Source organism: Onychomys torridus, chromosome 6 (genome assembly GCF_903995425.1).
Source record: "Onychomys torridus chromosome 6, mOncTor1.1, whole genome shotgun sequence".
Lineage (NCBI taxonomy): Eukaryota > Metazoa > Chordata > Mammalia > Rodentia > Cricetidae > Onychomys > Onychomys torridus.
This window is the reverse complement of record NC_050448.1, coordinates 130,146,236-130,170,435: the sequence shown is the minus strand read 5'-3', so window position 1 is coordinate 130,170,435 and position 24,200 is coordinate 130,146,236. Positions and strand designations below refer to the sequence as shown.

The window sequence follows — 24,200 nt, the reverse complement described above, 5'->3', positions numbered from 1 at the left end:
ATAGGAAGGGAGGGAAGGAGGGAGGGAGGGAGGGATGAGAAAGGGAAGGAAAGAAAAAGAAAGCCACACCATACCACACCACAAGAAAGGATTAAGTCTTGAATGACTGGCTCCATCATGCTCACCCTCTCTACCATAGAATGGCACAAAAGGAATAACTAACCACACCCTGAAGACTGTTCTTATAAAACAGGTGACTGGTGGGCTACAATGGGAACAGGGCATGGAGTTCTGTCTAAAAACATTCCTTTCACGTAGGTGTGTGCATGCTTCTCAGCAGTTAAGATTATCACACCAAGGTTTGATGCTCAGAAAGTCACAGCTGTATCTGTGGACTCCACACAGATTTACAAAGGGCCCACACATTCCCAGCTTCCACTTACAGCCTGACATCTCCAGAGAGGCTCCTCCCCAACCCACATCTACCCTGGAATTGGGTTTTTTCTTTACCTCTGAAATGGTAATACCTTAAAGCCCAGTCTTCCTTAGTCTGGTGATCTAACATGACCTTTATCAATTCTTACATCCCCAGCACACAACATTAAAAGTCACACTAAATTCTCAAAGTAGCTATGTTGCAAAATAGTTTAAAATGAACCATTGTACAATGTTCATTTATGCTTGGAATTCCAGGCCACACCAAGTTTGTGGCCACCCGCATTGATGTGCTCGCATTGATCACTCAGAGCTCAGAATGTCAGTTTAATGCCCAACTCTAGGGTCTGCGTGTTCCCTGACCTGATGAGGCTGGAGACCAAGCGTGGGGTCGACTTGACTGCAATTCCAAAGCAAGTGTTACTGTTTTCTGTTGTCCAGGCAAGATAGACAGCGGTCCCCACCTCCTTGTTCACCTTTTGGTTAATGGAGCCACCAGACTCTGTCCTGTCATTCATGTCAGTATGAAGCTGGAATTAAGCCATCTTATAGCCAACTGCAAAGTTGCTCTGGGCCACTTGGGACTTCAAGGTTTCAAAATTCATCTGGTCATCAGCCAGCGCTCATGGTCCAGCACCAGAGGGCCCAGAGATGTCAAAGTCCACATACAGCCCCAGTTGATACGCTCCCCTCTTGCACCCTGTTTTGATTTTGGTATTTCTCCCAGGGTTAAGTCAGAAGGGTGAATCAAAGGTCAGTTTCAGTCTGCATGCAAGCTGGTCTTCCACAGTGAGCTTGGTGCCCAGGGTGTTGTCTGTATTGCACTTGTCTGGACATACCAGGCCATACTTGGTCCACTGTACTTGGTCTCTGGGCTGCAGTTTACATTGGTGAGTTCCGAGTTGGCTGGGCCTTAGCTGGTAAATTCCAATCCATTCTCAGACTTTATTTCCAAATCAAGTTTTATTAAGTCAAATCTGTAGCTGTTGGTAAAGACATCCCTGGTAGTCTTGCCAAGACCAGCATGTGTGGAAGGCATAGCTGTCTTCTCAGATGCAAGGATGGAGGGATCAGAGGCAGCTATGGTGGGTGCTGCAGAGAAAAGGATGGGAGTGTCATAGGTAATCCTAACACCAACGTCATGAAATACTGCTCTTAATGTCCCATTACATTGAAGCTACAAAGAATATCTGTAAAAAGTTAGGATCCAGGGGTTGGGGATTTAGCTCAGTGGTAGAGCGCTTGCCTAGCCAAGCACAAGGCCCTGGGTTCGGTCATCAGCTCTGGGGAAAAAAAAAAAGAAAGAAAAAAGAAAAAAAAGTTAGGATCCATTTGTAGTCTTTTATTTGCATCTTTTCATAGTTAAGTTTGTGCAGGAAGTACTTCCATGTTGACAGGCCATTTAGATTCCACTCCACTCTTTTTCCTAGGCTTTAAATGTACTCTCACAATTGCTCACAAATTGCTTGCAAAGTATTTTGGAAGTAATAGTTGAAATTCATTTAGCATTTCCTCTGCACTATGTGAGGGTTTTATTATGTAACTTAATCTTTCATAAAGTTTACATCCGTTTTTCCTATCTTACCAGCATCAATGGAAATAATAGAGTGGCAATTGATTTAAAAGTTATTGTGTTATTGCAAATCCTCTGGGATGAGCATTGTTCTAAACACTTTCCACACACAGACCAACTCTATGAAATGAGGACTATTGTCCTGCACGATTCACACATGGAACATTTGGCGAACAGTGCTGAAGTCCTTTGTCTCAAATCATGCAGTTAACAGAGGTCAAAACTCAATCTGTTGACTCTCAGTGCCTACCATTTCAACCTATGTAGCATGTCCTTACAGTGCAGAAGTTCAGACACAGAAAGGGCAGTAACCCATCGAAAGGAACTGTCGGTGAGAACCCACTCCCACAGGGGCTGCTCTGCTTGTCTTTGTTTTCTCTCTACTTCCTCCAGTTGCTTTTCTAAGGAGTGTTTCTTCAGTACCAAGATTCTAGCATGAGGCACACATGCTAGCTGCATTCTGAACTCTCACCAAGCCCCACCCCCTGCCGACTCCCCCCCCCCCCCCCCCCCCGTGTACCTGTATAGACAAGCGACATTTTAACCCAAGGCTTTCCTTTGGAGTCACACTGGCAGACTGGGGCTGGAGAGTCAAGGTCAAGTAATACTTTGAAAGGTGTAAATAGTGAAAATAAAACTGACACTTGGAGTTAGGAAAAAGGAATACAGCTTGAAATGTAAGCTTAATTTCACTAATGGGACAATGAAGTCTTGATTTAGGATTTCTGTTTCCTAAGTTGGCTAAACAATTGAGTGTACATCCTACTTGGCTTATCCAACTGTGGATTTCCAGTGGTTTCCTTCAGGTAGGAAACGTGAATGCACAGAGCCGTGGAAACAGCAACCTGTTCATGGACAGATCAGCAGTCCCCTGTCTTTACTCCTGAACATCACACCAGTTTGTATTTCTCTGATGACATTGTTAAGTGAGACTGGCAGGCCACACACTGCATCACTTATGTTCCATGCTTTGGATTGAACCCACACATCATCCTTTGCCCCTAGAACTGTGTTCTACAATTTTGTTCATTGTTTACAGCCCTTGAAATGATGATTACTTTGGGGAATGGAGAGATGGTTCAGTGGTTAAGAGCACCTGTTGATCTTTCAGAGGACCCAGGTTCATTTTCCAGCACCCACATGGTGGCTCCTAACCACCCATAACTTCAGTTCCAGAGGACCTGAACTCTTCTGAGCACAGGCACACACATACATGCAGGCAAAATGCTCATATACAGGAAATAGATTAAATCTGAAAAGTAAAATAAGTAAAAATAAAACTCCAAAGGGTTTGTTATGGGTGAGGATCAAGTTCTGTTTTTCTGTATACTCAAATCCCAGTGTCCCAGCACCTTTTGTTGCTATCTCCAGTGTATTTATTATTTTTGATATCTTGGTCAGGTGTGGAGAAGTAAGAGCTGTGAAACACTGTCCTCTGGACATGACATGGCTGCTGTTCTCACAGAAGCTGTGACTGCCTACACAAGGCCAGAACAGAATCATGATAGTTAAAATGCCATCAAGGATCTGGAGGGGCTCCTGGTGACCCACACCTCGCTGAAGAGCTATTGGCAGTCAGCAAGGGAGGAAAAGTCACTTATATTTGGGGATGTGGCTATGGCAGGAGTCTACTCTCTACCCACACATGCAATGGGCAGCACTAATTGGCCTCGGTGCATTTAGTAATTTTAAAAGTATATGAAGTTAAGTGGGGGCTGTGTTGAGAGGGTTCTGGGGAAGTTGGAGAAGGGGAGTAAATATCATCAAGACTTACTACACATATGAATTTTTCATAAATTTCATACATATGAAATTTTCAAGAATAAATTTGAAATATTTTTAAAACCCTGATGATCATATTTTCAATGCAAGGTAAAAAATTTTAATGCAAGCAAACAATTACTTTTCAACCCTTTCATTTTGTTTTCTGTTGTGTGCTGAAGTGAAATGTAGATGTTCCCTTCTGAGACCCTGCTGCCATGGTCACCACCCTGGCTAGACTACAGCACCCAGCCCTCAAAAGCTGCATTTGATTTCAGTTCACCAGGTCTTACTAAGTCCAGATAGTCATATTTGAGAAGTTGTATTTCATGTCTGTCTGTTGTTGGAACTCCACATTCTTACCGTCCTATCTGCAGTTTCCAGTGAGAGGCTCAGAGTGGGTGTCATGTGTGTGAGGCCGTTGGGAGAGGAGAGAGAGAAAACGAGAATGAATCCCCAGGATAGCCAGCCGTTCCTCTGTCTACAATGGGGTCACAGACTCATAAATTCATTTAAGTTGAAAAAGACGTGGAACACTGTTACTTAATCTACCAAGAGTAAGATGATTTTGGGGTGATGGCCTGTGGCGAACAAGACGTCATCACTCTTTATTACAAGGTTGGGTGACCTGAGTCTGCACCTCACACATCACAAACCTAGAGCAAAACCAAATGTTAAAACTTGAACAACAGCCTCAATTGAACATGTATCATGTTTGCACTACTGTAAAGGGAAATATGTAGCCAAGGCTATCATAGTCAGGACCATGTGTATCTGAAAAGGCCAGATGCTTCTCCCTAGATGGTGTGTGTACAGCCTATTCCCTGTGCACTTATGGGCAGCCACTTCTGCAGGATTATCTAGAACAAACATTGTATTTGAATCATATGTGGGACTACCACAGCTGCATTACATTGTAACTATTTGTATATATACTTATATTCCTCTCTGATTTAGGAGGTCCTAAGGGTAGAGATCAATGTCTCAAGTGGCTGGATCCTGCATGGCCTGTAGGCTTTGTACACAGTAGATTTTGAAATGTGTGTTAAATAACTGAGAGGAATTTGCTACTTGAAATTGGACATGGCTGGAGGAAAACCCCAGATAATATGAGTTTACACGAGATAGGTGGGTACATTTCTCTTGTATCAAAATATTACATGGAATTATTATTGTGATAATTTTTAAAAAGCAAAACTAGCTATCCTCACTCATACTGTAATCACGGTACTCAGGCATCTGATTTAGGTGCATTTCAAAGTGGAGAGGGAATTGTGGCTGCTTCTATTGAGACACTTTTGGCCTTGAAGCACTAACATGATTTTAGAGTTTTTGTTTTGCCTGAGTACTGATGTGGTTTGTGGGGGTGTTTGTATATGTGTGGGTAGGTGTAGAGGCCTGAGGCTGACATCCACAGTCTCTTTCAGCCACTTCCCATCTAAATTATTTGAAGCAAGATCTCTCAGTTGAACTGAAAGCTCACACACATATATATAAAACTATATATATAAATATATACATATAAAAATATATATATATAAATATATATATATATAAATATATATATAAATATATATATAGTCTAGCTAGCTAGTTGGTTCCAGGGACAATTCCTACCCTGTGTGTCCTGTTTCTAAGCATAGGCTTCCAAGCCCACACAACATTTACATGGGTAACTAGAGATACAAACTCTAGTCCCTAGACTTGAGCAGCAAGCATTTGATCCACCAAGGCATCTCCCTAGCCCCCAAATGTGTATGCTTTTGAGGACATGAGTTCCTAGTGCTTTAATTGAACAGATTGCATTTTGTACCTTCTTTTATTGAATTTCATCATTTTTACATTTATTTATCTATGTGTGTGCATGTATACATGTGGAAATGTGCATGACATGGTGTACATGTGAAGATCTTGTAGTAGTCTCTTCTCTCCGACCATGTGGGTCCTTCAAGCACCCTCACCTGCAGAGCCATCTTGCTGGCCACAGAGTTCACAACCCTTAACACTTCCTGCCATAGCAGCAAAAGAAAGAGAAATTCAAATGGAAAGAAAATTTTAACAGAACAGCACCTCTCGAAAGTGAAGATCTCAGGAACACTGTAGAGGAAGGGACTGGGTGCTACTGTGGCAGAGACCTGGCCGAAGGCCACTGCCAATCTCTAATGGAAGTTTTAACTTGTCCTTGAGCCAGAAAGTTCACACCAGAGAACTTGTTCTGCAGATAGGATCCAATTTGTGCAAAATTATTCATAGGCAAATTTACAGAGTTGGTGTTTCTGGTAAAAGCAAAAGCCTGGGTCAGAAAGCCACTGGAGAAGTACAATGAAGAGACCAAGCCCCTGATGGAATGGTTCAGTGTCCCCGTTAAATGAAAGGAGCAGACCACAGAGAACACATCTAATCACTCGTGTTTAAAATATTTTTGTGGCCATGCATTGATGCCATGTGGGGAAGGTACATGCAAATATGCATATTTTCTATATCTACATATTCATATGTGAGTAGAGCATCATGAAAGAATAAAAACTGAAACCCTAACAAGCTGGTTAACTTCAGAGCCGGAGGTAGGCTTGATTTCACCCAATGTCCCCTATTACCATATCAATTGTCTTCTTACCCATTCAAAACTAACTAAACAAAGCAAAATGGGAGCACATTTTGTGTCCTATCTGCTGTGGAAAACAAGTAATTCTGCTGAACTTTAATTTGCGTGACTAAATGACAAGACAAAACATGGCTCCCAGACCAAAATGAAAAGAAGGCTAACTGAGATACAGGCAGGAATTCCTGAAGGCCTTCAAGAAACTAGGAGCCAGTATAACTTAAAATTGTGACTGTAGTCATAAAATCAAGTCAACACCATAAACAGGACAACTGAATTGGTAGCAATGCAGAAATGTTCAGAAGCATGGAAGACAGGCCAAGGAAGTGTCCCCAACAGCCAGGAAAAGGGCAGGCTGGGAAAAGACAAAAGGTAAGTCAGTCCCTGGTTAACAGAGAACTACGACATGATGTGTGACAGAATGGCATTCCCGAGGAATCACCCCGGACAATGTGTGATTGGTACATTCCCTCACCTCTACACAGCGACAGTGGTGAAACAGATCAATACACGGCGGCGTAAAGAAGCCTGTTCTCAGGTCAGGCTGGTGGGTCGTCACTAAGAAGTGCATGAAAAGGAGGTGGTGCCAATCCCACACAACAGTTTGAGAGCCTGACGTAAACATGGCAAACCAGCCTGGTGTGGGGCCCAGCCCCAGACGGTGATCACGATGGGGCACCATCTGCACCATGCATGCGTCGACAGCTGTTGTCATGAGGCCCTCTTTCCCAGGGCCCCATCTACAAGATCAAACACGTGGGGCCTGGGAAGGCGGGTCAGGCTTACACTGCTGTCACTGCAACCTCTCCTTCTGTGGTAAGAGAAATGGGTTATCTTTTCTGAGCGGCCTCAGAGGGCCCTTCCCTGCAAGTGCATCCACAGTCACAGCTCAGTGCTGGCCACGTGAGCCAAGCGCTGGAGAGTAGGAGCCGGTCTAGCCTAAGATCCCGCTCGGTACATAGCGCAAAGCTGTCACTCCTTTCTATCCTGCTTTCACACCTAAGAGCTGGGGCTAGCCCTGCAGAACGGCTCTAAGAACAAGTAACGTGTGCAAAATGTCCAACAAATGTCCTCACGTGTACCAAACACTTGAGTGACAGTTCTTTTTCCCTATTCATCTGAACCAGACATTTATATGCACTCTTCAGTTTCAGAAAAATGTGGGTGAGTATGAAAGCAACGGAAAACATTTATATGTATTTTTCAGTAAGGTCCAGCATTGGCTCCTCCTGCCTGGGCGATTGGTGGATGACCCGTGTCTCTATGTGGAGTTAGCACTTCCTTCTGTCCCAGCCCCATTAGTGTTAATGGTGGTTAGACCTGCAGAAAGAGCCCCCTCTGAGGAGCAGTTTCAATGACTGAATACTAAGAATATACCAGAAAGTTCTACAGAATGAGGACCTCCCTGCCCTCCTGATGCTTGCCTTTCATGTTACTGAACTCAGGACAAGGAAGTTGAGGTAGGTCACCAGGAGCTGAGTGGGGTTGGAGAAATGGCCATAGGGCAGCAGGTCTGTCAGACAGAAACTCTAGAAACTCTGCCTCACAAAAGCATGAATTTCCTACCATCACCACATGCTTACGGTCAGTTATAACTGTGAGATCTATGCCACGTGTTTACCACAATTAAGTACAGAAAAATATGCAAAATTATAGTTTTTAAAAGAAATGCAGCCGGGCGGTGGTGGCACATGCCTTTAATCCCAGCACTCAGGAGGCAGAGGCAGGCGGATCTTTGTGAGTTCAAGGCCAGCCTGATCTACTGAGCGAGATCCAGGAAAGGCACAAAGCTACACAGAGAAACCCTGTCTCAAAACAAAACAAAACAAAACAAAAAACACAAACAAACCAAAAAGAAAAAAAAAAAGAAAAAAGAAATGCTTACGTGTTTACTTCATACTCTGTCCTGAGTAGCCTCAGTGTTTTGGCAGCAAGAACTTAGGAAACTGTCAGAATAAAATTCAGAAAATCTGTACATAACTGGTTTGAATTTAGCAGCAGAAAGCTAGGCTCAAAAGCTTTGGGCTCACTATTGCCCAGGAATGCCTCTTGGGCTTTCTTCCTTTGTCCCTGTGCATATCTACTTTGGAACTTATTTGCTGATGCTCCAAGGCCAGAGCATCTACATAAAAAGCACCCACTTACAGCAGCATGCACTATCGTGGCCTCAGACCCACCACCAGGGCTACCCTGGGCAGATCACAGGGAGAAAGACAACGGTTATATTTGACTTTCTACAAGAGCAGTCTTGTGCCGGATTCTCCACTCAGGGTGGCAAATGCTGAGTAGCAAAACTGTTCTCTAACTTATGTTAAAAGATCGGACGACTGCTTATGAGGAAATATCACCTGGAGACATCACTGGCTACCTAACTATACCTGTAAGCGCCATTTGTCAAGAATGCATCCACTCTCCTGCAGTGTCCCAGGGTATGGGGTGGGGGTGCAAACTCAGAAACTGGGAAAAAATTAAGATGGCTGTCAAATCCCTAGCTGGCCTAACATCTGAGGAGTGGAGCACAAAGACGCTCAAAACTCAGGTAAGCTCACGAAGCTTCCCTGGTGAGTCTTATTCTTTTAAACCAACCCTCCCTCCCTCCCTCCCTCCCTCCCTCCCTCCCTCCCTCCTTCCCTCCCTCCCTCCCTCCCTCCCTCCCTCCTGTCCTTCTTCCTTCCTGCTTACCATCCTTCTTTCTTCCCTCCTCCCCCTTTCCCTCCCTCTCTCCTCTCTCTAGATTAGTAGTTTAAAAAGAGAGAACAAGTGTGCTTTTACTTGGGCATTTCAAAATGCCACTTTGGCTTCTGAAAGTTTAAGAAAGTCTCATGCCTAGTCCAGGCAAGTCACACAAGGGACAGAGATGATGGGGTGCAGTGACCTCACTGCAGGGGCCTGAGGTGACATTGAAACTGTGGAGCCAGCAGCAAAGGTATGTTATTAAAGATCTGGATCAGGATGAGGCATCAGAAGAGACAAAGCAAGACAGATGTGTAAACAGTGTGCGTGGACAGGTCCTTATCTAAATGTAGAAACCCTTTGGGCTTGGAGCAAGCAGCAGGCAGAGGCTCAAACAGCTCTGCTGTGAATAAGGAAAGGCAAGAGCTGGGGGCACAGGCCAGGGAGTGGCAGGTTTGGTGGCAGGAAAAAGTAGATGTTCTTTTGTAATGGCTCTCTCTCTCTCTCTCTCTCTCTCTCTCTCTCTCTCTCTCTCTCTCTCTGTGTGTGTGTGTGTGTGTGTGTGTGTGTGTGTGTGTGTGTGTGTGTTGGGTGCACATGTGTGGTACAGACATCAAGGACATCCTCAGATACTGTTCACAAGAACCTTCTACTTTTGGCTTGACAGTGGTATTTGTTCTGATTGGCGGGAAACTTCTCCAAGTAGGCCATGAGAGCTGAGCAGTAAGCTCTAGGGATCCCCGTTCAGCCCCCACCCCATCTTACCACCACTATGATTACAAGTGTGCACCTCTGTGCCTGGCTATTGATATTGGGGGTTGAACTGGCTTGCAAGGCAAATCTTTGCGAACTATACCACCTCCCCAGCCTCTGAGTGACATTTTAAATAAAGTTATGACACCAAAGAGGTAAGGCTGAAGGTTTGAAGCAAAACTAGAGAGCAAGAGAGGAGGGAGTTGTATTGAAAGATGGCACGACACATGAATTCTTCAGATCACCAGTCACTCCACTGCCATTGAAGATCCAGCAAGACAGACAGAGAGGTTAGGCTTTTGAATAAGTCTGGGGAATAGCAAGAGAAGCAAAGAATGAACTCTGTATCCATGTTTGTCTTTCTAGAAGCATTCCAGAAATAAAACATAATGAAGAAATGGTTATGGGGCAGGGTTTGGTGACAGTAACACCTTTAAAATACTTTTTAAGACCACCAATAAATGGACACTGTCCAGAGCAACCAACTTCTACAACTGTAGACCACATAAGCAGATGTGTAAGCATATATGTATGCAGGTGTGTAAGCAGGCATATGAACAGGTGTGTAAGCAGGTATGTAAACACATGTTCTCAGGCTGCTCCTCCCAGAGTGCCCACATGTGCACATCCATGTGGCAGATAAGAAATTGACAGGCATTTATAGGTGTCCCCATGACCTCAGCAGGTGTTCCTGGTCCTGAATATGTGTCCCCACTCCTTAAGTGTTTCCTGTGCCCTCTGCAGGTGTTCTGTGTCCTCTACAGGTTCTTCTGTCCATTTTCAGGTTCCCCTGTCCCTCTGTTGGTTTCCCACATATACTGCAGGTGTCCTTGGTCCTCTGCAGGTATCCTATGTGGTTGGCAGGGGTCTTGTTTGATAGACGTTCCCATTCCCTCATTAGATGGTGCCACAGGGAAACCCATGACATTTGTTCCCAATCCCTGGCATTGAACTCCTATGAAGCAGGTGAAGTCTACTGAGAGTTTGGTTGGGCTTTTTCTATTATTAGTGAGAGAGCTTGCTGTGTATGGATCTGGTCAATTTAAATTTGCCCTTTTTTTTAACAATGTAGAACACTGTTTGTGTAGTCACCTGTCCATGTTGTCCATGTCACATAATTGTTGGAACAGAAATGCTCATAGTGTTCTTTAGACCTTTTTCTACAAACTCCATCTAGCCACTCACTCCAGATTTCTATAGTTCAGCCCTCTCCTTTTCTCTCCAGTCAAGCTAAGATCCATAGTTCTGTTCTTCAGAAAGACCTTTTCTCTGCTGCTTTTGTATGCTCTTTTCCACCTCCTGCCTTATTCCGTGGATTTCCCTCACGGTGGCTGCTTTTGATCTACCTTTCTCTATGTTGCCCAGTGTTTAGGGTGGAGTTTTAGGTTATTGATGGAGCCTGTCTTCTTCAGCACGCGCTGTTACAGGTACACATCCTCCTGCAAGCTTGTTTTAGGCCTGTTCCCTGGGTTTGAGTGTACTGTGCCATCATTTTTCACGCATCTCTAAACAAGTCCCAGTGATTTCTTCTTTGAGTTGTTATTTACTAGAATGATTTAATTACACTCCTGGGTAACTTCTCCTTTTGCACCCGATCCTACTTTTGTTCCTTCCTAGTCAGCTTGTACTTTCCTTCTGCCCTTTGCCTCTGCCGAGGCTTGCTTTAACTCCAAATTCCCAGCCGTGAGCTCTGCGTTCTGCTGCTGTGGGTGTGTGTTCCATAGGTATTCAAGTCCGCTACAGAGAGTGAGTTGTTGAGGTCCGGCAGTTATTATTGAGTTATTGACATTTTCTTCTCATTTTGTCAGGATTTGTTTCATGTATGGGGATAGGAGGAAGTGACTAGCCCTAGCTTCCTCACCGAGAAAGTCTGCTGGCTTTTGCCTGGGATCCCTGAGACATGGACATTCTGTCAAGATACCAATGTGTTGATCAGAAGGCTCCTCTACTCATGCCTGAGAGAATGAGGCCTATTGCCTGATAGCCACCACACGAAAAACCATTGCTTCACGCATTTCATCACATTTTCTATCAGTGTTGAAGTTGGAAAGATAAATCTGGTCTCTGACATGTGCACAAAAGTAAAAGTTGATTAAATCAAGTAATTGTAACATAATATCTGAAACAAACTTGTTCCTCCAGGCTATAGTGTACATTGTTAGTGTGCTGTAGCATGCAATGTTAGTGAGCTGTAGTGTACACTGTTAGTGAGCTGCAGTGTACACTGTTAGTGAGCTGTAGTGTACATTGTTAGTGAGCTGCAGTGTACACTGTTAGTGAGCTGTAGTGTACACTGTTAGTGAGCTGCAGTGTACACTGTTAGTGAGCTGTAGTGTACATTGTTAGTGTGCTGTAGTGTACATTGTTAGTGTGCTGTAGCATGCAATGTTAGTGAGCTGTAGTGTACACTGTTAGTGAGCTGTAGTGTACACTGTTAGTGAGCTGTAGTGTACATTGTTAGTGTGCTGTAGTGTACATTGTTAGTGTGCTGTATCATGCAATGTTAGTGAGCTGTAGTGTACACTGTTAGTGAGCTGTAGTGTACACTGTTAGTGAGCTGTAGTGTACATTGTTAGTGTGCTGTAGTGTACATTGTTAGTGTGCTGTAGCATGCAATGTTAGTGAGCTGTAGTGTACACTGTTAGTGATCTGTAGTGTACACTGTTAGTGTGCTGTAGCATGCACTGTTAGTGTGCTGTAGTGTACACTGTTAGTGTGCTGTAGCATGCAATGTTAGTGTGCTGTAGTGTACACTGTTAGTGTGCTGTAGTGTACACTGTTAGTGAGCTGTAGCGTACACTGTTAGTGAGCTGTAGTGTACACTGTTAGTGTGCTGTAGTGTGCACTGTTAGTGAGCTGTAGTGTACACTGTTAGTGTGCTGTAGTGTGCACTGTTAGTGTGTTGTAGTGCACAGTGTTACTGTGCTGTAGTGTACACTGTTAGTGTGCTTTAGTGTACACTGTTAGTGTGCTGTAGCGTGCACTGTTAGTGTGCTGTAGTGTAGATTGTTAGTGTGCTGTAGTGTGCACTGTTAATGTGCTGTAGTGTACACTGTTAGTGTGCGTTAGTGTACACTGTTAGTGTGCTGTAGCGTGCACTGTTAGTGAGCTGTAGTGTACACTGTTAGTGTGCTGTAGCGTACACTGTTAGTGTGCTGTAGCGTACACTGTTAGTGAGCTGTAGCGTACACTGTTAGTGAGCTGTAGCGTACACTGTTAGTGAGCTGTAGTGTACACTGTTAGTGAGCTGTAGTGTACACTGTTAGTGTGCTGTAGCATACACTGTTAGTGAGCTGTAGTGTACACTGTTAGTGTGCTGTAGCGTACACTGTTAGTGTGCTGTAGTATACACTGTTAGTGAGCTGTAGCGTACACTGTTAGTGAGCTGTAGCGTACACTGTTAGTGAGCTGTAGTGTGCACTGTTAGTGAGCTGTAGTGTACACTGTTAGTGAGCTGTAGTGTACACTGTTAGTGTGCTGTAGTGTGCACTGTTAGTGTGTTGTAGTGCACAGTGTTACTGTGCTGTAGTGTACAGTGTTATTGTGCTGTAGTGTACACTGTTAGTGTGCTTTAGTGTACACTGTTAGTGTGCTGTAGCGTGCACTGTTAGTGTGCTGTAGTGTAGATTGTTAGTGTGCTGTAGTGTGCACTGTTAATGTGCTGTAGTGTACACTGTTAGTGTGCATTAGTGTACACTGTTAGTGTGCTGTAGCGTGCACTGTTAGTGAGCTGTAGTGTACACTGTTAGTGTGCTGTAGCGTACACTGTTAGTGTGCTGTAGCGTACACTGTTAGTGAGCTGTAGTGTACACTGTTAGTGAGCTGTAGTGTACACTGTTAGTGTGCTGTAGCGTACACTGTTAGTGAGCTGTAGTGTACACTGTTAGTGAGCTGTAGCGTACACTGTTAGTGAGCTATAGCGTACACTGTTAGTGAGCTGTAGTGTGCACTGTTAGTGAGCTGTAGTGTACACTGTTAGTGTGCTGTAGTGTGCACTGTTAGTGAGCTGTAGTGTACACTGTTAGTGTGCTGTAGCGTGCACTGTTAGTGAGCTGTAGCGTACACTGTTAGTGTGCTGTAGCGTACACTGTTAGTGAGCTGTAGCGTACACTGTTAGTGAGCTGTAGCGTACACTGTTAGTGAGCTGTAGTGTACACTGTTAGTGAGCTGTAGTGTACACTGTTAGTGAGCTGTAGTGTACACTGTTAGTGTGCTGTAGTGTGCACTGTTAGTGAGCTGTAGTGTACACTGTTAGTGTGCTGTAGCGTGCACTGTTAGTGAGCTGTAGCGTACACTGTTAGTGTGCTGTAGCGTACACTGTTAGTGAGCTGTAGCGTACACTGTTAGTGAGCTGTAGTGTGCACTGTTAGTGAGCTGTAGTGTACACTGTTAGTGTGCTGTAGTGTGCACTGTTAGTGAGCTGTAGTGTACACTGTTAGTGTGCTGTAGCGTGCACTGTTAGTGAGCTGTAGTGTACACTGTTAGTGTGCTGTAGTGTACACTGTTAGTGAGCTGTAGCGTACACTGTTAGTGAGCTGTAGCGTACACTGTTAGTGAGCTGTAGTGTGCACTGTTAGTGAGCTGTAGTGTACACTGTTAGTGTGCTGTAGTGTGCACTGTTAGTGAGCTGTAGTGTACACTGTTAGTGTGCTGTAGCGTGCACTGTTAGTGAGCTGTAGCGTACACTGTTAGTGTGCTGTAGCGTACACTGTTAGTGAGCTGTAGCGTACACTGTTAGTGAGCTGTAGCGTACACTGTTAGTGAGCTGTAGTGTACACTGTTAGTGAGCTATAGCGTACACTGTTAGTGAGCTGTAGTGTGCACTGTTAGTGAGCTGTAGTGTACACTGTTAGTGTGCTGTAGTGTGCACTGTTAGTGAGCTGTAGCGTACACTGTTAGTGTGCTGTAGCGTGCACTGTTAGTGAGCTGTAGCGTACACTGTTAGTGTGCTGTAGCGTACACTGTTAGTGAGATGTAGCGTACACTGTTAGTGAGCTGTAGCGTACACTGTTAGTGAGCTGTAGTGTGCACTGTTAGTGAGCTGTAGTGTACACTGTTAGTGTGCTGTAGTGTGCACTGTTAGTGAGCTGTAGCGTACACTGTTAGTGTGCTGTAGCGTGCACTGTTAGTGAGCTGTAGCGTACACTGTTAGTGTGCTGTAGTGTACACTGTTAGTGTGCTGTAGCGTACACTGTTAGTGAGCTGTAGCGTACACTGTTAGTGAGCTGTAGTGTACACTGTTAGTGAGCTGTAGTGTACCCTGTTAGTGAGCTGTAGCGTACACTGTTAGTGAGCTGTAGTGTACACTGTTAGTGAGCTGTAGCGTACACTGTTAGTGTTCGAGCTTTTACTATTGTCTTGCTGAACAATGGCAAGCCATCAGCCTCTCTCAGCGTACTCTGCCTCGGTAGCGCAGAAGTAGCTACAGACAGCACACGTGAGTGTGGGGGACTCCCACTTACTGAAACAGATGGTGACAATGGGCTGTGCTCTGACGATGTTCATTTAAGACATTATTAATCTGTGCACTTCTTCTATCCAAACTTCTGACAAGTGTTCAACTCGAAATGGGCTCCTGAGAATGACAGCACAAGTTTGAGAAGGGGAGAAGAAAAGCATCTTTACCATGAGCTGAGAAGAGCCCAGTGACCCCACACACACCCCTCATCTTCCTGGGCCTCATCCTGCTCTATCACATGTGCCTGGCCTCTTGACATTGTGACATGCCATTGTCATTTACAAAGTTCACACCTGAGCACTACACAATTTTATCACACACACACACACACATACACACACACCTCATTAAAATTTAAGTAAGTTTATTATTTGTTTTTAATACATTCTCAGCTGTCCTGTGTTCATGAGCCCACTAGCCACCGGTTGAATATGACTGTGTGACCCTTGGGAAAGCAAATAATCATTGAAGCAAGTAGGTTCGGGGAGGGAAGATGTGGCGCCATCTTGACCAGTTGGAAATGATGGACCATGACACTAGAGCTCAGGGAGAGCACAGAGGAGCGTGAGGAAGCCGGGACTGGAGCTACGGCCAGGTAGATTCAGGAAACCTGGACCAGTGTCTGCTGCCCCTGAACACTGTGTGAGCAGCATCGATCATTCTTTCCATCTGTGGGGTGTGCTGGCATGCACCACGTATATCATCACTCAACAGGACATTCCTTCCTTCCACTGAGGCTCATCTACTTGGATACCTCTGTGGGCAATTCTCAACTCTAATAGTCAAGCCTTCTTAAACTGCATATCCCTAGAAATAAAAAAAAAACAAGTAAACAAAACTAAAAACAGATGAAGAGACATTTCTCACAGGGAAGGAAGGGGTGCTGTGAGAGAAACTGAGACTGAAGGTTGCCATCTTCATCACCAAACCATATCACTCTAATGCATCCTCAGATGAAGGGAAAGTGAAAGGTGAACAGAGTTAACTACGTTTCCATGAGTCTCAAGTTGGTCGGATAAGGAATGCTTTGAACCTCTGTTGTGATCTCTAGTTCCTGATCCTTCCGTGGATTTTATTTTCTATTTGTTTTTGGTCTTTGCTATGTGCCCAACTCCAATTTTCCCTGATATCATTTATAGCCACACTATAATCAATTAGTCATTTCTGCATCCTATAAACATTTGAGGCACTCTGTTGACCAGTTGTGGTGACATCTGTGATGGTCACTGGTAAAGAGTGAGGTGACTGCAGGTGCCAGGAATGTTGGAAATCACAGGTTCTTTCCTCCACATGACACGGACAATAATACAGAGGGCCAGAGAGGTGAAACCACATCATCTCCACCATCCCACAGGCAGAAACGACACCAGGATGAAAGTCTCTTCTCTGGCCCAATTCATGTTCTTTCCAGGACTCTGTCCTGTGTTACTCACAGATATCTTAATAAATTAACTGCATTTTCCTAGATGGAAGATCTCCTCCCAGTACAAAGCAGTTTTGCAAAATAACTGGCAAGATCAGAAAAGTCTGACCATCTGGGACACTGTTTGCCCACTCGGATGTCTCCAAAGAAAATACGAGTGGTGAAAACACTCACCAGTCATGTGATCTGCTTGCAGCCAGCTGGCTCCTTGGTCTGCCTCAGGCTGGTGTCCTCTCTTTCCAGCACATTCTCTCCACAGCTTCTTTGAGATTGCTCAAAACAAAGGGCCTCCTCTGCTCACTCTGGCCCTAGTGAAAGAGATTTACCATAAAGAAAGACCACAAAGAAAGAAACCCAGCTCATACTTTGTCAAGAACTCTCCGGGGCTTTGTGGACTCTTACTTCTTGTGTTTTGTACTTTTGAAATATATGGAATCTGTCATAGCTGACTCAACAGGGCACACAAATATAAAACTTCCTGCTACGGAATGGTAACTGCGTCCCTGAGTCCACATCATCTCACAGGAAATGCATCTGCTCTAAAAAGATTTGTGGGAACACGAGAAAGTCATTAAAACATCCAACACAACTGAATATACAAATGTTTACCATAAAATTTTGATATTCATATAGATGTGGAATTTTACAAATGTGGATTGGCAAGTTAGCTCAGTAACTGCAGAAGCCTGTCTCACAAGTTGAGTTTGATCCTGGGATGCAGAGAAGGAGAGAACAGGCTCCAAAGAGTTGTCCTCTAACTTCCACCCATGCCCAGTCAGGCGGACCTTCCCTGCCTCCCACATAAATAAATGTAATGCTTTTTCTCATGGCTTCTACCTTTTTCCATTGATACCTCAGTCCAATCCACAGGTCACCAGATTTCAATGGTACCATTTTATAGCTGGACACATCAACTTAGAGACTTTGATTGATCCATGTGGCTGAATCATGTCTTGAATCCAGACTTCCTGGCTTTAGTGTATCTTATTCTCTCAGAACCCATGACCATAGTCACTGACTCCTGCAAGGAAGAAAGAGTAGCAATGTGGAGACGATGACAGAGGCCAAGGAATGGCGGAACAGACTCTGGGACCCGTGTCAGCGCTCTAGCATCTGTGAGTAGATTTATTATTTATTATTCTTGGAACCCACCCTCATCAGTTTCCCTTATTTACCGCTCTGCCTTGTGAAAAAATGGTTTTCATCTGTGTTTGCATGTTTTACATAACTTCCAATGTCTGTTAGATGGACTCTTCTTCTGATTGTGAACCAGGAATGACCTGAAAAACTGGCTGAAAGTAACGTAGACAACATGGTCATGACAGAACACCCGAGACCAAGTCTTCCCTGGGATTAGAGTTTCTTTGAAACTGAGGAGCAAACTAAAAATATCGGAAGTCAAATGTTAAATATCTACCCCAAGATGAAAGAATTCCTTGTTCTGTGATTGATAGGAGCCTGAGGAACGGATGCCATGTGTTGAGAAAGGGCAGAAAACACGAGTACAAAGGCATTGTGCAGACAGAGAACACCGTTTCCACATGGGAGCTCGCACAGGGTCCAGGATGTGAGCTCCCAGCACCTTCCCCTGCACAGGCACCTGAATCTGGGATTTGTATCTGAAATGTTCTTCATGCTTAAGTCATTGTTTACATAGCTGTGAGGGTAGTTTTGTGTGGGTATCCTGTGTGAGCATGTGCAAGTGTAGAAAACATGAACACAAACTTCCAGTGTTTCCAAGACATATCCAAATAAACATAACGTGACTATGAGGATGGAGAACCAGGTCACACTGGGGAAAGCAGGTGTGATGTGGGACTCGGTCAGCTAGAAATTTGCCATCACTTGGAAAAGGGGAAAGACCAGCATGTCCAGGACAACTGGACTTGAACCTAGAAGAAAGAGGTATAACTTCTAAACGACAAACAGGAGCATCTATCTGTGTGGCTCATAAGCTACCCTATAAGAAAACTGGTGTCAGGCGTATCAGTGCAAACAGACAGGAAACTGGAGCGTTCACTGTGATGCTTATGTGCACACCTTTGACTGGGCAATGTAAGAGGATGTGTGTCTTTCAGAAAATGACTGATACCTGTAGTGAGGTCATAACTGTACTGATAGCTAAGCGGATAGTCATCCCATAGTAATGCCCCCCTCCAATCTAGCTCATTCTCCCACATCTGAAATTCCCTATGCTCTAGATTCATAACCAGGCTTCCCCACTTCTAGGTGTGATTAAATCACTTATTCCCTTTTTAGGCCAATTTCTTCATGTGTAAAAGGGTAATTAACCCTATCTAGGCCAGAGGAATGTTAAAGAAACTGAAATGATTTCATAATTTATTTTTGTTTCATATTTATTTTACTGCATAAATTATTGTGTTCCAGACTTCCTTTTCACTCTCCTGTTTCTTCTAACTTCTTTCTTAATCCTTTCCTCTCTCTCTTTTTTTTTTGGTCTGCATTTAGCTTTAATTTGTAACAGATTTTTACAGCAATTCACAGACAGTTGAAAACCTTCTTGGCTCTGAGAGACTCTGGCTCAGAACTGTGAGTCCTGTGGCCTGTCTAGTGTCAGACCTGGGCACAAGGAAGCCAAGCTTATTCCCTCGGTCTGACTTACGTGGCCAGTTAACAGTATGTGATACTCTCAAGCCCATCTCTTTGGGGTTTGACACTACTCAGTTCCATCTGAAAATCACCTATTGCTACACAAGGTACTATTAAACCTGGGAAGAGTAGAAGTCACTGTGGTTTCTTGGAGTCCCTTTAAAAGACAGATATCTCTCTTGTTGTATTCCTTTCTTTTTACATAATCCAAGAGTGATGTGAGTTCCCATGGATTAGTTCAGCTAATCTGCCTCCACACCTTGCTGATGTCTGTTAGAAGATGTGGCTGCCACAGATGAGCCGTTCACCTGTGTGGTGTTACACTCATTACCTGCCAAAGGTACAAGCCAAATCCTCAAGAACCTCCTTTTTCCACTTCATAATCTGAGGAAGTAAATCATGTCTGAGAAGCCACACTAAATGCCACTAAATGAATCTAAACAAATGACATCTGTTCAAACAAGCCAGTTTTTCCACAGTCCTTGTGCACTGTGGAGAGACAGGGGTCGTCTCTGAATAGACCCCAATGAGCAAGGCTCACACTTGCTCTCAGCACACACAACCACCTCTGCTGCAGGTAAAGATGAGTATTCGCTGCTCCTGTTCTCAGTTGGTAAAGTGTACATGAAGCAACAGCCCCACATGTCTGCGGCGAACACCTTGCCATTCCAAAGGCACACACATAAAGAAAATAAGCAGGCCTTTAAAAGAAACAGCAATGTTATAAAGATGGTGGGTTACTTTGGAAGAATGGACAGGAAGTAACTTTAAAATTGCATGGCATTGTTTTATTACTTGAATAATTCCACTTTCCTGGCAAGACTGAGCGAAAATAATATCCTTTTAACTCCTTAAACAAATGTCTGCCGAGTCCTCATTGTGCAAAGTGGTCAGGATATAACCAAAGGATACTTAATTTTCCTCTCGTAAGCCAAATCCAACCCACAGCCTATGTTCTAAATAAAGTTTTCTTAGAATATGATACACTGGTTGGTCAGGTGAGATGTCTGGTTGATTTTGTGCTACAATAACAGAACTGAGTAGCTGATGGGGCTCATCCATGGTTTGCAAATCCTAAACTATTTGCAGTATTGTCTTATGTGGAAGTTTGTGCACCCCTAGTCTACAGGGAAAATAGTAAGTATAGAGGAAATTCCAGTGCTGCTTAACAAGGGCTGAGTGGGGAATTTGCATTGTCATGGAGGCAAAGAGGAGGATATAGTGATGGTTTGAATGTCTTAATCCAAACCACTGCTGACACTTAGTGAGAGGTGGGACCTTCTCTCCCCTTTCCTGTGTTCTGATGGCAAAGGGGTCCTGTACCATGGCTGCTGTTCCATCCCATTAAGACCTTGTGCCCAGGGAACCTCATATTTTACTTAAAATAAAAATGCCAATGCTGTATGAATATTTCAGCTAGAATATGCATCTAGCCAGCTGAGCTTTTCAGCAACCATCTTTGTTATGTCATGCCTCACTACCTGACCACTCATTTTTAATCAGATCCCTAAACTGCACATGGTCCCTGAGCCTCCTTCCCTGTCTCTGCTTCCCTTGCAACTTTCAGATTATGTATCATGCAGGACAGCCAGTGTCCTGCAAGTCCTAGCTGGTCTTTGGGTTGCGGGGCTGTCATGCCATGCATTTCATATTTGAGTCACCTCAGGATGTATGAATGCATGGCCAGCCCTCAGGAATGAACCATTACCCTTTCGTCATTCTGCGAGTGTTAGATCCAGTCAGGATTGTTATCTTTGCTCCTCAGAAGCAGTTCCCATGTACTTCCCCTGTACAGCAGGCTATAAACCTTCTAAGTTTTGTTTTGTTTTTGCAGTGCCAGGAACAGAAATCTAGACTTTTCTTCATGTTTCACAAGCACCCAACTGCTGAGCTCCATCCCCAGCAAAATTAGAAACTTTAGTCTTTAGGTTTCTAAAGGCAGGAGTCTGGTGGCTCTTCTCCCCTCTAGGAGCCCCAGGGGCTCCTACAGCAGCCCCTGTGAATATAACAAGGGGCAGTGAATCTTCTGCTCCCTGCTGGAAAAGCTGTGTTATGCAATCTGGCAGATCTGCTTTGAGATATCCAAGTTGTGAAATAAGTACTAGTATTTGGACAAGTAACTTAATGTCCTCAGTTTTCCCACTCAGTATTTTCATGACACTACTTTGTTTTGAATCATAAATGAGGTATTGCATAGATGCCCAGATTATTTTTAGAGATGCTTTTATATGTGTTTGATTGCTTTCTCCGTGAATTTTCCACTTTGACTTCTAGAATCCTGATGACTGCCTCCATGTCCCTTCCCATGGGGGAGAGGCATGTTGTTACCCCAAACAGAAAGGTAGGGCTATGGCTCTTGCTTTAATGAAAGAAAACAAAACCTTTTAGGGAAGAAATTCATGAGTGCAGGAGCTTAGGTCAAATATTGTGAAGATGCACGTAAGCAAACCATTACCAGGTAGATGCCAGGAGACAGGGAGGAACAACTGTGAACCTCAGAGCCCTGCAGGGCCTTCCCCTGATGTCAGCAATATGAGCATTGAGAAAGAAAGTAACAGGGAAAAGGCTAGGCTGCTTAGGGTCGGACTTTGCCATTATTTAGCTTTGGTACTTAGATTATGAGAAAGTACAGAATTTAAGATCAAGTGTGACTTCATACAAAATCAAGTTTAGGTGGACCGACCTGAGGTCTGTCAGAACTGGAGAAGTGGTGGCAGGGAGAGTTAGATGGATGGACAGAGGGAACAGTGTTCTGTACAGGCCAGAACTTCAAGTGATGGAAACCACCGGCATACATAGTTGAGGACTCCCAGCTCCGGGGCATTTACTGGTAAGTGAAGAAAGCAATTTGGCCAAGATTTCAGGAGGCTTTTTGGCCTTGCCAGACAGCGTGACAGCCACCTGTGAGTGTCACCAGGGCTTGAAGCAGAGGCGCTCCTTTAACCTGTCCTCACAGCTCGGTAGATAATGGGATGTGGCCTTTGTCTTCTCCTCTGCAATTCTCTCAAGATCACCTCGGGAATAAGAGGCAGAAAATTGATGCTGCTGTGGAGGGCAGATGGAGAAGGGCCTGAGTAGCTCACTGATTGTAATGGCTCAAAATCAGGCTAGCTGCTGTGTGCTTGTGGGCAAGGGGCCGGTGGGATGTTCTCTTTGGACAGAACTCCAGTCTTTTTGTTTTATTTTATGTTTATCTGTTGTAGAGATCACCGTTGTCATTAAAACACAAACTGGACTTTCATTAAACCATGTGCACCACGAAGGATTCACAGATACCGGCCAAGTCTAAGGGAGCCAGCCCTACGTACTCCTTTGAACAGCCAGAAGTCGTCTACACTGAGAACACAGCGACTCGACCTGAGAATTCAGTCACTAATGAATATAGGAATAAATTAACACCTCACAATCAATTACCCAGGTAATTCTGTCCAAAAGACGCTTACCGAACATTCAGTTTTCTTTAGGCTAGAAAACTGCATAATTCATAATTTTACTTAAGGAATAAAAAGGAAGAGAAGCAACTTTGTGGGAGCGTGCTATGTCCTGTGTCCTAGGACATCAGTGTCCATTCCTTCATTCAAAGCTTACAGCTGTCTGAGCTGAATGTTGCAGATGATTATATACATGCAGAGAACTAAGATCACACAACAAAAGTATCAGTGGTTGGGAAGACAGCCAGGGAAAAACCTACAGTCGCCTGTCAGTACCAGGTGTCTGAAATCCTGGTGTTCCTGTGGTGAGAGCGGAGACCGGGGAATCCCTGCACCCTGGCGGGTCAGCTGGCACACACAGCGGCAAAGGACAGAGACTCTACTTTAAACATGGTGGAAGGTAAGGATTGACACCCGAGAGTGTCCTCTGGCTTCCATTTGCGTGCTATGGCATATACGCTTTCCCTAACACGTATACACATAACACATACACACAACACACGTGCACACATAACATACCACATACACATAAACACATATACATACACACAACACATTCATACACATAAACAACACATAACACACAACATATACACATAACACACACAACACATATAACACATATACACACATACAATACACACATAACACACACAACACATATACACACATACATATAACACACATACAATACACACATAACACACACAACACATATAACACATGCACATAACACACATGTACATGCACACATATACACATAACACACACAACACACATGCACACACACATACATACACAAAGAAAAGAAAAGACAAGAAAAGAAAAGAAAAGAAAACAAGAGGATGTTTCCTTAGGAATGTTAAGAATGACACCCAGTGCTCCATATACATGAGCAAGTACACGCATACATTACACACACACACACACACACACACACACACACACACACACACACACACACACACACACACACACACACACACACACACAGATTTACTGAAGCTAGGATGCTATCCAAATATGTGTCTCAACTTTGAGCAGAGACAACATAAAGAGGTAAATGATTAATTCCTAAATGCACATGGGAACTTCGTGGGCTGAAGGTACACAACTCCATCGTCTCCTGCGCAGGCGCGCAGCCGTAGAGGGTGCCGTGACCGAGCTCTGCCTTCCCGACTGCGGAAGGACACGGACAGGCCAGTCGCTGAGCCTGGGAGCCCTGCGTGCACGCCGGGGTTCCTGAGGACCATGCCTCTAGACCCGCAGTTCCCATGACCACCGAGGCCTGGTCCTGAGTCCGCCAGGCTGAACCTGCAGGAAGAGCTCGGCCGTTGTCATCCACACAGGTCCTCGATGCCAGCTTGCCCTGTGTGGAGAGGATATTTGAGACAGTCCCGTGAAGCCCAGGCTGGCCTCTTCCTACGCAGGTGAGGTTGGTCTTGAACTCCTGATCTCTCTGTCTCCACCTACTAAGCTCCGGGATTCCCGGCACGTGCTCACACTCAACCCGTAAGGCTCAGTTTGGTACTGGGTTTGTT

The 24,200-nt window shown here is 44.4% G+C and overlaps 1 pseudogene; it reads right to left on the bottom strand.

Moving 5' to 3' along the window:
* Window positions 1–615: 615 nt before the first annotated feature.
* On the bottom strand, window positions 616–7,026 carry LOC118586278 (annotated as a pseudogene).
* Between the last annotated feature and the right edge of the window lie 17,174 nt (window positions 7,027–24,200).